Consider the following 11,994-nt stretch of genomic DNA (forward strand, 5'->3'; position numbering starts at 1 on the left):
AGTTATTTATCTGGGCTATTTGAGAAAACCCCGCTAGGGCACCGTGCTTGGTTCCGCTTTCGTTTTCGCGTGTTCCAGCTTTTGTTTGGTGTTCATAATGCTGTCCGTGCAAAATAAAAGCAATTGATGACCCATCGCGTTGGTACAAATACCGCCGACTACAGGACCTTGAAACGTTGGATGATTCTTCTCCTGCCAGGGCGTTTTTCTCCGGACACCACGAAGCACTCGCACGCTCCTCCAAGCACTTGGCACTGTCATCTGCTAGAGTGGATGACATTGTGCCACCAGTAAGATCAGAGCATTGTGCGCGTTCCACCCTGCGTGCAGTCCTCGGCTTCATGGAGGTTGCGCAACTGACTGAGCGCCTCTAAAGCTCACCGACTAAGCCTAGAACTCACGACGAGGCACTTCAGCTTTTTGTGTTACCAGTGCTTTGTAATTGTGCCTCCAACATACCTACTCCACTCTAATTTCCTTCTTCCTTACCTTTTTTTCCCAATCCCAAGAGTCGCGGTTGTGGTGTCCTCGCCTGAGAGACAGTTACTACTGCGTCACTCAACCACACTTTTCACCTCCTACCAAAATAAAGTTGTTTCCCTCTCTCTCACCTCCTATCAAGAATCCCTATTTGGCCTAGGTATTTTTTTTTCTCGTTTTTTGCAACTGGTGAAAATGCGGTCATCACGGCCAAGTTTGGAGTGCACCTATTATGCGAGTTCACCCATCATGAGCATAAATACGGTACTCCAGCTCCCCTGTCCAGCGCCTGTCCAGTTCTTTTAGTCTACGTTACATATTGTTTGCCATGAGTAAGTCCACAGTGCACAGTCCACATTTGCTTTTTCCTGTGCTGCCCTCTGCCATTATGATTGGGGCTGGGACAATCGAGAACACCGATTTGTCAAAACGAGTCTGTTTAGTGAGTACCGCTAAGGTGAGGGTGCATGCTTTGTGGTAAAATTTTTCATCTCAGCAGCGCCTTGCACTTTTTGTGTTGCACTTCCTGATCAAGTTGATTGATATGTGGGGTTTAACGTCCCAAAACCACCATAAGGTTATGAGAGACGCCGTAGTGGAGGGCTCCGGAAATTTTGACCACCTGGGGTTCTTTAACGTGCACCCAAATCTGAGCACACAAGCCTACAACATTTCCGCCTCCACCGGAAATGCAGCCGCTGCAGCCGGGATTCGATCCCGCGACCTGCGGGTCAGCAGCCGAGTACCTTAGCCACTAGACCACCGCGGCGGGGCGTTCTGGTCAAGTCATTTTGACACAAGTGGAAATTGCACAAAGCTTAGCTTGCTCACGGAGTGCCCATGGCATAACTGCTCATGCCGTTTACATTACAGAAGTTGGCCTAGTGCTGACAGCAATGTACACCTACACTTTTTTGCTACCAAGAAGGGTCAGAAGACCGAACAAGACAACAGCCCAACCAGGTTGAATTTTTATTTACAGAAAACTTATAGCACATTCACATCGTACAGGTGATGGGTCAATGATTAATTTTGGACAGGGATGTTGTTTACCTGTCCATAAAGGGAATCATGCAGGCCCAACCCCGTTTGGGCTGTGCCGTGGTGTTTTCGAGAATAATATGCAATGCAGTGGACATGGGAAAATATAAATTCTTTTGTGTGTGTTTGTGTGTGTTTGTATGTGTCCCACGAGGCTGTTTTGTTGACCAAAGGATGCATTACGTACAGCACACAGAAGAAAAAAGCAGCTCTCCAGTGTGAATGCACGTGTGCTCAATCAGGTGGTCTTTCATAGAAATAAATATATTGCAGTGCACAGGAAGAGGGACGTTCTCCTGTGTGAATGCAGATGTACCTAATGCGTTTTCATGTCACAAAAGAAGCTGTATTGCAGTGAACACCGAGAAATAAATCCTCTCCAGTGTGCAAGCAAATGTGTGTCACAATAAGGTTCCTTTTTTTTCACTCAGTACGCATGCAGTAGAGATAGAAATAGGAACGCTACCAAAGCGCATGCAAATGCATCTAACAAGGTTTGTTTTCTTCCCAAAGCACATCTCTCAGTGGACACAAGAGAAGCAACGCTCTCTTGTGTGAGTCCGAGTGTGTTGAACGAGGAGGCCTTTAAATGAAAAGGTTGCATTGCAGAGTACACAGCAAAAGGGATATTCTTCTGCGTAAATGCGCATGTGCACAATGAAGTAATTCAGAGAAAAGGATGCCTTACAGTGGACACAAGAGAAGGGTCGCTCTCCTGTGTGAGTGCAAATGTGCTTATTTAGGTGGATTTTCTGCCCCAAAGATGGCTCACAGTGGACACAACAAAAAAGGGTCGCTCTCCTGTGTGAGTGCGCATGTGGTTATCTAGGTGGATTTTCTGCACAAAAGATGCCTTACAGTGAACACAAGGGTCGCTCTCCTGTGTGAGTGTGTATGTGTTTATTTACGTGGCTTTTCTGCGCAAAAGATGCCTTACAGTGGACACATGAAAAGGGTAGCTCTCCTGTGTGAGTGTGCATGTGCTTATTTAGGTGGCTTTTCTGCGCGACAGATGCCTTATAGTGGAAACAAGAGAAGGGTCGCTCTCCTGTGTGAGTGCGCAAGTGGTTATTCAGGTGGATTTTCTGTACAAAAGATGCCTTACAGTGAACACAAGGGTCGCTCTCCTGTGTGAGTGTGCATGTGCTTATTTACGTGACTTTTCTGCGCAAAAGATGCCTTACAGTGGACACATGAAAAGGGTAGCTCTCCTGTGTGAGTGTGCATGTGCTTATTTAGGTGGCTTTTCTGCGCGACAGATGCCTTATAGTGGAAACAAGAGAAGGGTCGCTCTCCTGTGTGAGTGCGCAAGTGGTTATTCAGGTGGATTTTCTGCACAAAAGATGCCTTACAGTGAACACAAGGGTCGCTCTCCTGTGTGAGTGTGCATGTGCTTATTTACGTGACTTTTCTGCGCAAAAGATGCCTTACAGTGAACACAAGAGAAGGGTCGCTCGCCTGTGTGAGTGCGCATATGCACGATAAAGTGGCATTTTTTCGTAAAGGATGCTTTGCAGTGCGTACAGGAGAAGGGATGCTCTCCTGTATGAGTACGCATATGCTCAATAAAGTGGCCTTTCAGCAAAAAGAATGCACTGCAGCGGGCACAGGAGAAAGGCTGCTCTTTTGTGTGGGTGTGCACATGAGTCGCCAGCTTGGACTTATGAATGAATGCAGCTGGACAAAAGTGGCACTGGAAAGGAGGCTCGCCCATGTGTTTCTGAAGGTGCTTGCTCATGGTTGACTTGTCCAGGGTCACATAGGTGCACTGCTGGCAGAAATGATGTCGGCCTCGTACAGACGACAGTGAATAAAGCTGTTCCAAGGACCCACAGGATAAGGGGCCTGCAAAAGCAATCGACAGCACACCAAGTAGATGGAAATTATGTGTGATACACTACAGGGGTATAGACAGATATTTTTCTTCAGATTGGGAAGAGGGGAAGGCGACTTCTTGATTATAGGAGGGCACCTTTTTGAATTGGTCATGTTTCGCTCTTTGTGCCATGGCGAGAAAAATTAAGGGGGGGGGCACACAGGTCTGGTGTGCCACCCCCTGGCTATGGCCCTGATACCCTACAAAGAACTGGAGTATGGCAGCAATACCCAATGGTTGCTACGTATATGTAAGAAAAGTAGATGATCATCTTTTCTCTCATGAACCAAAGGTACTGTGTCTGCAACAGGACACAGACACAGCAAGTGTTACAAACACTACTATTTCACTACAGATACATTCAATGGCCAACAAATGCGAACAGCAGGTGCCCAAAAAATATAATACGGTTTAGCTGTCATTCCGTTGCTGTGTCAAAGACATTGAAAGTGTCTGAATGCGCACAAATAAAAACTAGCCTATTAAGCTACTTACTGTACATCTGTTTACAGAGAAGTATTCGGAGAACACTGCACAACTAAATAACGATTTCATATTACAGCACATAAATCCTAGTACAAAAAAAGTGATACAGAGAAGGGGGACCTTCTTTCTTTGCTCTGTCTGTTTGCGCAGCCAATGTTGTTGTAATAACTGACATGGGGCAAAATAGAAAAGCAAACAAAGAATAACATTTATAAAGGTTACAATTACATCATGGTTGTGATTATTAGGAATTACAGCCAAGTGCAAGGTTCGATGGAAACTTGTCTGGTTGCGAAAACTCATGGCAGGAAATAGTAAACACCGACAAATCATTCAAATGAGAACAAAAATGATGTTTTGCCTAATTATAAAGGTATTGTTCACAAATATTATTCGTGAAAAAGTTCACCGAAGTAGGGCCAAACTAAAAGTTCTGTTATTGTTCTTTGTTAACAAGGCTCTAGTAAAGCAGGTTCTTTTTATGTTAGTAAGAGCTCTCTAAATTGAAGCCTAGCTGAGAGTAATAATGAAGGATAAAGCCGTTTGCTTCAGAAACAGCCCACAAACATTTCATCAAGAATGAAAGCGAAAGAAACCAGTCTTTATAAAAAATACACATTTCACAAAAAGGCCGCTGCCTGTAGTGAAGCACTTCTATTAACCCCAACAAGAAAGTTCAAAGCGTTAAACAAAATTTAGTTCGCATACGGGTGAGCGGTGGAGTACGGAAAAATATCAGTTCAGTCTCATCAACTTGCAGAGGCTTGATGGGACACAAGCACCTAGTTGACGCGAGTTAGTCGCTTGCGGCGAAGCAACACTGGCGACTGGAGACGCGTCAATAAACCAGGGAGGCAGCTGGGAGCAGTTTGGATCCATATCCCAACGACTATTGCTTGCCTGTCGGTAGGAAAGTTCGCAGACCCTTTGCGGGAGTTCAGGAGCGGAGGGCTACGGTCTTCTCGAGCTGGAACGCAGTGACCGGAGGCCCTGGCCGGTTGAAGTCTTCTTGGCTCGAGTCTGAAACCCGATGCGCATCTTCAGCGCCAAGTTCGGTGACAACCTTCCGCTCGGCACGTCCTTTTCAAGCTCCCTCAGCTCTTCTGTGGCTCAGAATCTTGCTTGAACACCGGCCCACTTGTTCCGTACTGATTGGATGTGTCAAAACTTTGTGGTCGGTTTCCATTGGTTTTTTTTAGTGTTGTATTATGTTCACGTCGCCCCACGCATCATCGTGCTCTTGCACGCGACATCTTTACCATCGTTGTCTACGCAGCACCACGTGTGCACTCTGTCATCTCTTCCTTCCTGTGATGGGCACTTTTCAAAGGTGCGCACTTCAAAAGTGCACCACACTCATCACACCCCCTTAGCAGGGCTGAAATGTCATTTCTGATTTTGTTTCACCATCGTCGTCTACGCAGCACCGCGCATGCACTCTGTCATCTCTTCCTTTTTATGACACACACTTAAGTGCTTACTGTTAGCACTGTAGAATGAATTACAAAAAACACATCAATGTTAGTAGAAGAAGGAAGTGTGTATATTACTGCCACAGTTGATGCATTTTCCTCTACTGTCTCTATTTAGCTTCATTGAAAGGATAATCATACCAGGGAACACAAAATCGCTTATGAAACATTTTTTTTTGCGTCTTGCAGTATCTAATCAAAGTGCCACTGCTGGACAATGCGGACCTATTGACAAAACTGTGTTTTTTCATTGTGAACAGATGCGTCAAAAGAAAAGGATCCATTATTACATGCCTAGACTTAACCAGTATATTGTAACACAAGTAATTTTTCCTTAAACTCACGATTCAAACACAAACACTACAATCAAATCAATTATTCTCAAATTCAATAGTATATTATGGACTAACCTTGAGAAAAGTGACTGGTCAACTTTGTAAATTTCAATGCTACCACTCTCGAGCAGCAGTCTAGATATGATCACATTGCCATCACAAGCCAGAGTTCATAATGGATTTCGCTGCAACTCATGGTACCAATTAATAAATAAGCTTTAAAAGGAATCTATGCCAATTCGCATGTGGCAATATACCAAGCCTACAATTTTCGGCTGTGGATTGAGTGCTACGGGTAATTAATAATTGTTGGGTATGCCCATAGCTTGGCGAAAATTGTCGAGCTCACTCAGACTCACCAATGAAAGATATTTTAAGCTTGGGGCTCATTCGGACTCAAATTCCCCAAAGGTATCCCGAGCTGGAGTCACTTGGACTGAAACTAGCCAAAATATTGCTCACCTTGACTCACTAAGACTCAGACTCGTGGCTTGATCTCAGTGTGATCGAGTCAGAGTCAGTAGACTCATGAGTCGATTCGCCGACCTATGGGTATGTCGTAAAACCACGGTATGATTATTTAAGATGTCGTGGTGAATGGCTTCAGTCATTTCTACCACCTGGAGTTCTTTATATTGCACCTGAATTTTAGCACACGAGACAGAGGTGTAGGTTTTTTTTTTTGCCTAAATTGATAATGCGGCATACACAGCCGGAGTTTGATTCTGGGACCTACAGACTAGCAGCCTCACACCATCATCACTAGACCACTGTGGCGCGTCAGGAGGAATGTAGGCATTTGTAACAGCCAGATTTAAATCTTGGTTGGGCTGCAGCTCTATACCTCGAGTCACAATGTTCGCAAGCCAGGCAAATATTGGCAGCTCGCTTTTGACAATTACGGAGCCGCATATCGCTCCGATTTGTCAACAACCAATGATAACTTTAACCTCGATAGTAAGGTAGCTGAAAAAAACAGAGCCAGTTATGCAGTTTTGGGAATTGCCCCCCTGCATTTTTTTTCCTATGCAACAAAGGACCCCATGCGTCTGTCAAGCCGATATCTGTGCGACAAACCGTGCCGATTCTCTGGAAAAAGTAGCTCCTACAAAATAAAGCAATGTTGTGTAAAATCTTTTTCATCATTCACATAAAAAGCAACGAGTAACGTGACACCTCGCGTTACCGAAACATGGTAATGCATGTACGTTAATAATTACAGTTCTGGAATAGTAACAAGTGTGTTACTAAGTTACTGAAAAAAGGAACACGTTAATGATAACGACGTTACTTGTAAGACGTTAACGCCAACACTGCCTTCAAGGCACACCACCTGCCATCCACTGCACGCCCGTCCATGGGGAACTGAAATTCCCACATCAGACTAATGAGGCACAGACCAGACACACACAATGAACAGCAGGCACAACGTCCATCGCAGCCAGGTTCCATATAAAGTCTGAGTAGATATAGCCATTCAGTGCATCGTATTTTCTGTCTTAGTGAGAGCGTGTGAAGGTTGTGCGGGGTTGCCACTGAAGCGGAGATAAAATATGCCGGTCATTTCCATCACACAAAAGCACATAAAGGGAGAGCCAGGCACGGGAGGGGGGTGGGGGGGAATCCGCTCGGGCAGCAACTGTACACCTTGAAAAAACAAGTCTGGTTGCGCACTATCTCTCAAGAGATCAGCAGACTGTTCATACCTTTGTACTTGCTGCACCGATTAATTTGCATTGAGGCATCAGACAGAATCAAAATTACTTTGCTCGCTGGAGTGACTATATTGCTTTACGTTAGCATTCTGCAAAATGACGCCAGGTCGGATCTTAAAGCAGTGGGCTGCTATGCACCCTTTTGGCTTTATTTAAAATCTTATGACATATGTGAAGACATACCTGCAGAAGAGGCAAGTGGTTCTGTTTGCATAGCAGTTCTTGATAGAATTTTCTCTTCATTCGCTTGGGATGCTTCGTGGCGGGTAAGCAGTCGCACTTGAACCGATTTATCAGTAACATGGTTCGATTTACATCCTGGCTCTGGTGACGTCTCCACCACTTGTGCCAACTCAAAAACGAGGCCTGGTGCTGCTCCGTGAACTCGTTCTGCCACGGAGTCATCCTGAAATAAATTTGTCTGTATGGTTGCATGAGATAATGCAAAAGATTATTGCCAAGAAAAGAAACGAAAGCCCTCTTACATGGCTTCTCTCGCGACAATGACTCGGTTTTGGGGTGTGTAAGATATTCGTGCCTCCAGAGAGCAACTGTCCAAGAATCCGAAGTAGAGCACGAAAAGATGAGTAACTGATAATGCATGCAATCCAACACAGCAACTTATGCGAATAATCATGTGCATATTATTCAGTCATCCTTTAAAAACATAGTAAAGCTACTTATACGTTTGTTTAATTGCCTGGTATTACCTATGTCCAATGCTCTACCCAGCCAATTGCATTTTCCCCATCAATGCTGCTAAAGAAGTCAAAACGTTTATATTATTCTGCACGCAGTTTCATTTAAGGTGTTTATTAGAATAATATTGGAGATGTACCGGAGGATGCTCATCTGAATCTACTGGATTGAAATTGAAAGTAAACATGAACTTTCTTGATCTGCCCACGTAGTGCTCAAAATATTGTGCTCAAATACCCCGCACCTCCACCAATGATGTTACGGGGAATGAAGAATACACAATGAATATACTGGCGAGCAAATGCGTACAACGCTGCTGCAGTCCAAGCACGTTCCCCACAGCACTTCGTCGTCGTCATCCTCAGGCATCTACTTAGCCCGTGACAATATTTATAAGAACCCCGCACCTCCACCATTTGCGACGAAGTCCTTTACACGCCTTTATTAGGCCTGGAAGATGTGGCCAAAGCAGTCACCTCCGAGGCACAGAAACGACTGAAGGGTCTTCCCCACTAACGATGAAGATGATGGTTTTGTACAGGTGATGAAGAAGCGTGCTTTAAATGCCGACAATATCTTAATATTTATATATACTGTAAAATCCAGGGCAAGCACTCCCTGCCCCTTCTACGGTAAAATATAATTTGACAAGATTTGGGGGGTGGGGAGCTTGCTCAGCCATGAATAGAATTTCAGATAGTGGCAGAAGAGTGACGTATGCTTCAAATAAAATCTGTTTCTTGAAAATTGTGCAACGCATGGACTGAAAGACAAAGAGGAGTAGTGGACCTAACCTTACGGACATAAGATATCGAAAATAAGCAATCTCCATTGATACGATAGAAAAAGTAACTACTTGGACAGAATATAACTACCTCAAGTTTCCATGGTGACCTCACTGGAGCCAGTTCAGAAAGCTCGAAGTTTTAATTACTAAATTTCGATGTCGTGTCCCCCCCCCCCCCCTAAACCTGTATCTACACAGAGCTGGTCAGACAACATCACCCCTCTGAGCATTCTGCGGAGAAATGGAATCACTCGAACATTATTTTTTGTATTGTCACCGCTACGCTATACTTCGAAAAAGGTTACTAGTTATTCCATTTCCGAAAATAGGCGTTGGATTGACGGCGGAAACTGCGCTAAGCTTTGGTGCCTCAGTTTTGGGACATTGCCACATCAGGGATGCTTTCAATGCCGTTTGCGATTATATTCAGGCAACCAAGCGTATATTTTTGTGATCTTCAATCAAAAAATCATTTTTTATTACTCCCTAGGGCAAAGTGAAGTAAACGCAGCTGAGTGGTATTCATAACACCTGAAATCTCAAAAATGCTCAACTTGACTTTTCTATTTTTTAAGTGTGAATACACTTTATAAGCGACCCCAAACCATCCACCGCCGTCGGTGGCGTCCGCAGTCTTCTCTCTATCTTTAAAAGAAAGAGGACTTGTCGGGCCGCAGCGCGATGCTCTACCAAATAAGCCACGGACGCGACGCTGATATCGGTGTCTGTAACGCGCCTTATATCTTTAACGCCGCTGCGCTCGTCCCCCTCCCCCTTCGCTCGCTCCTCCGCTCTCCTCGCTCGCTGCAGCTGCGCGCGCACCCCTCTCTCTCGCGCGCCCGCCTTCTCTCTCATGTCTCCCGTCGAGAGCGGGTCGTGCGATGGATGTCCCGGAAGCAACGCTACCATCAACAACGAATGCAGTACAACCGAATGCCAGCACTGCACCTGTCGTTGGAGGTGACGGTACCGCGGTGGTTTCGCCGACGTTGGAAGACAAGGCGGCGCTGCGAAGGGCTCGTGAGATCGAACGTAAGCGGGCGAAGCGTGCAGCGGATGCGGAACTGCGTGCTCGCGAGGCCGAGTGCAAGCGGGCGAAGCGTGAAGCGGATGCCGAACTGCGCGCTCGCGAGGCCGAGGACAAGCGGGCGAAGCGTGCAGCGGATGGTGAACTGCGCGCTCGCGAGGCCGTGATGAGACGTCAGCATCGCGCCGCGAACGCGGCCCAAGAAGCGGAACGACAACGCAAGCGTCAGGCGGAGAAGGGCGATGAAGGCCGGCGTCAAGACGCCGCTCGCAATCGTCAACGGCGAGTGGACGTTCCCGAAGTCGATCGAGCCAGTGAACGTGCCGCGCGGGAGAGGGTGCGAGCCCTGGACTTTGCTCGTCCGGACGCGTGTTTCAAACGCGACTTTGTGGCACCATAGTGTGATTAATAAATATAATAGTGCGAATTAATAAATACCCCTCATAGCATGAATGGAATGAAAAAAACTTTATTTCGGTCCTGCAGGACGCGCTTAGCGCGTAGCGGGCGTCTCCCACGTAGGGACCGACAGGGAGTACCTGGCGGCCGCTTCGTGGGCCTGCTGGACGGCCCATCACTGGTCGGCGAGAAGTGAGCTCCTGAGGGACCTCTCCCACTTGCTTGAGGTAGAGTCGGGAGGAGTTGTTCTACACTCCCAGAGCATGTGTTCGAGTGTCGCTGTGTGTCCACATGATGGGCATGTGTCGCTGGGGTATGCATCGGGATAATAAACGTGAAGCGTGGCAAGGTTTGGGTACGTGTGTGTCTGTAATAGACTCCTCGAGCTTGGCGTACATAACACGCTAGAAGAGATCGTCGAAGCTCAGGAACGTGTGCAATTGACCCGACTCACTACAACAAAGGCGGGCCGTCATATTCTGCGTGAGCTCGGCTTCTTCTCCTCGAGGGCCAGGGACCCCCCAGAGTTGACTCTAATTCCCCGTGAAATCCGCGACCTTATTACGATCGCTCCCATACCACGAAATGTACACCCCGAATACAACAGAGGCAGGCGCCTTGCGCGGGCGACCGCCATTCTCAAGCGCATAGACATGGAAGCAGACAACGTCTCGTTCGTGGACGCCGCTGCCTATCGCAACAACCAAGCCTTCGCCGCGGTCGCGGTATCATCCGCGCAGCAGACTCTTAACTCAGCCACAATCCTCACTCGAAACCCCGAAGTAGCGGAGCAAGTAGCTATAGCTATAGCTATGCTCGACAGCAAACGGGAATTCATCTACAGCGACTCCAGGCCGGCCATCAAAGCCTTCAAACGCGGAGTCATCTCCGACCAGGCGTTACGTATCCTGCGCAATACGGACCCGAGTGCCCTGAAGCACCACACTGTCATCTGGTTCCCCGCCCATCTCGGCCAGGTGCCGGGTGCCCTATCCAACCTCAACGAGATCGCCCATGATGCAGCGCGCGCACTTACCGACCGCACTGCCACAGGGCAACCTCATCTTGCTGGGTTGGATACCAATCGGGATGCACCAATTACGTACAATGAAATTACAAAGCACTTTTACTTGGAACGCCGCATTTTTCCACCCCCACATCCGAAACTTAACCGACCGCAGGCATTAACCCTCATAGCATCACCCCGTGTATTCGCACTTAACCATGTTCACCCTCGGGGAAATGCTTGGGAGTTTTTTTCTCGTTTGTTCTCTTTTTATGTGGTTTTTCTTACATTAGTCATACTATAATACAAATTCATTACACATAGTTAAAATGATCACATAAAAACTGCACTACACTTTCTTGGCCAATCCCCCTGAGTGGGTATGAGCCATCATCCCAGAGAAACAAACAAACAAACTAACCTTCGACAGGTTTGGACTGTTCTACAGACGCCGTGTTAGGACGGTAATGCACATGTGCGCAATGAATACTGCAGAAGAGATTCTCTACATTTGTTGCCGAATACTCGGGAAGCTCATAAACGAGTGAATCAGATGGCAAAAGCATCAGTTTTCTCTCTTATAGACACAGGGATGTGTCTATAACAAGCGGGTCACATCTTGCGTGAAAACGGTGACGTTTTCGTTTGGTAGCTGCACCCTAGACTCCAGC

This window comes from Rhipicephalus microplus, chromosome 3 (assembly GCF_043290135.1).
Source record: "Rhipicephalus microplus isolate Deutch F79 chromosome 3, USDA_Rmic, whole genome shotgun sequence".
In the NCBI taxonomy this organism is placed as follows: domain Eukaryota; kingdom Metazoa; phylum Arthropoda; class Arachnida; order Ixodida; family Ixodidae; genus Rhipicephalus; species Rhipicephalus microplus.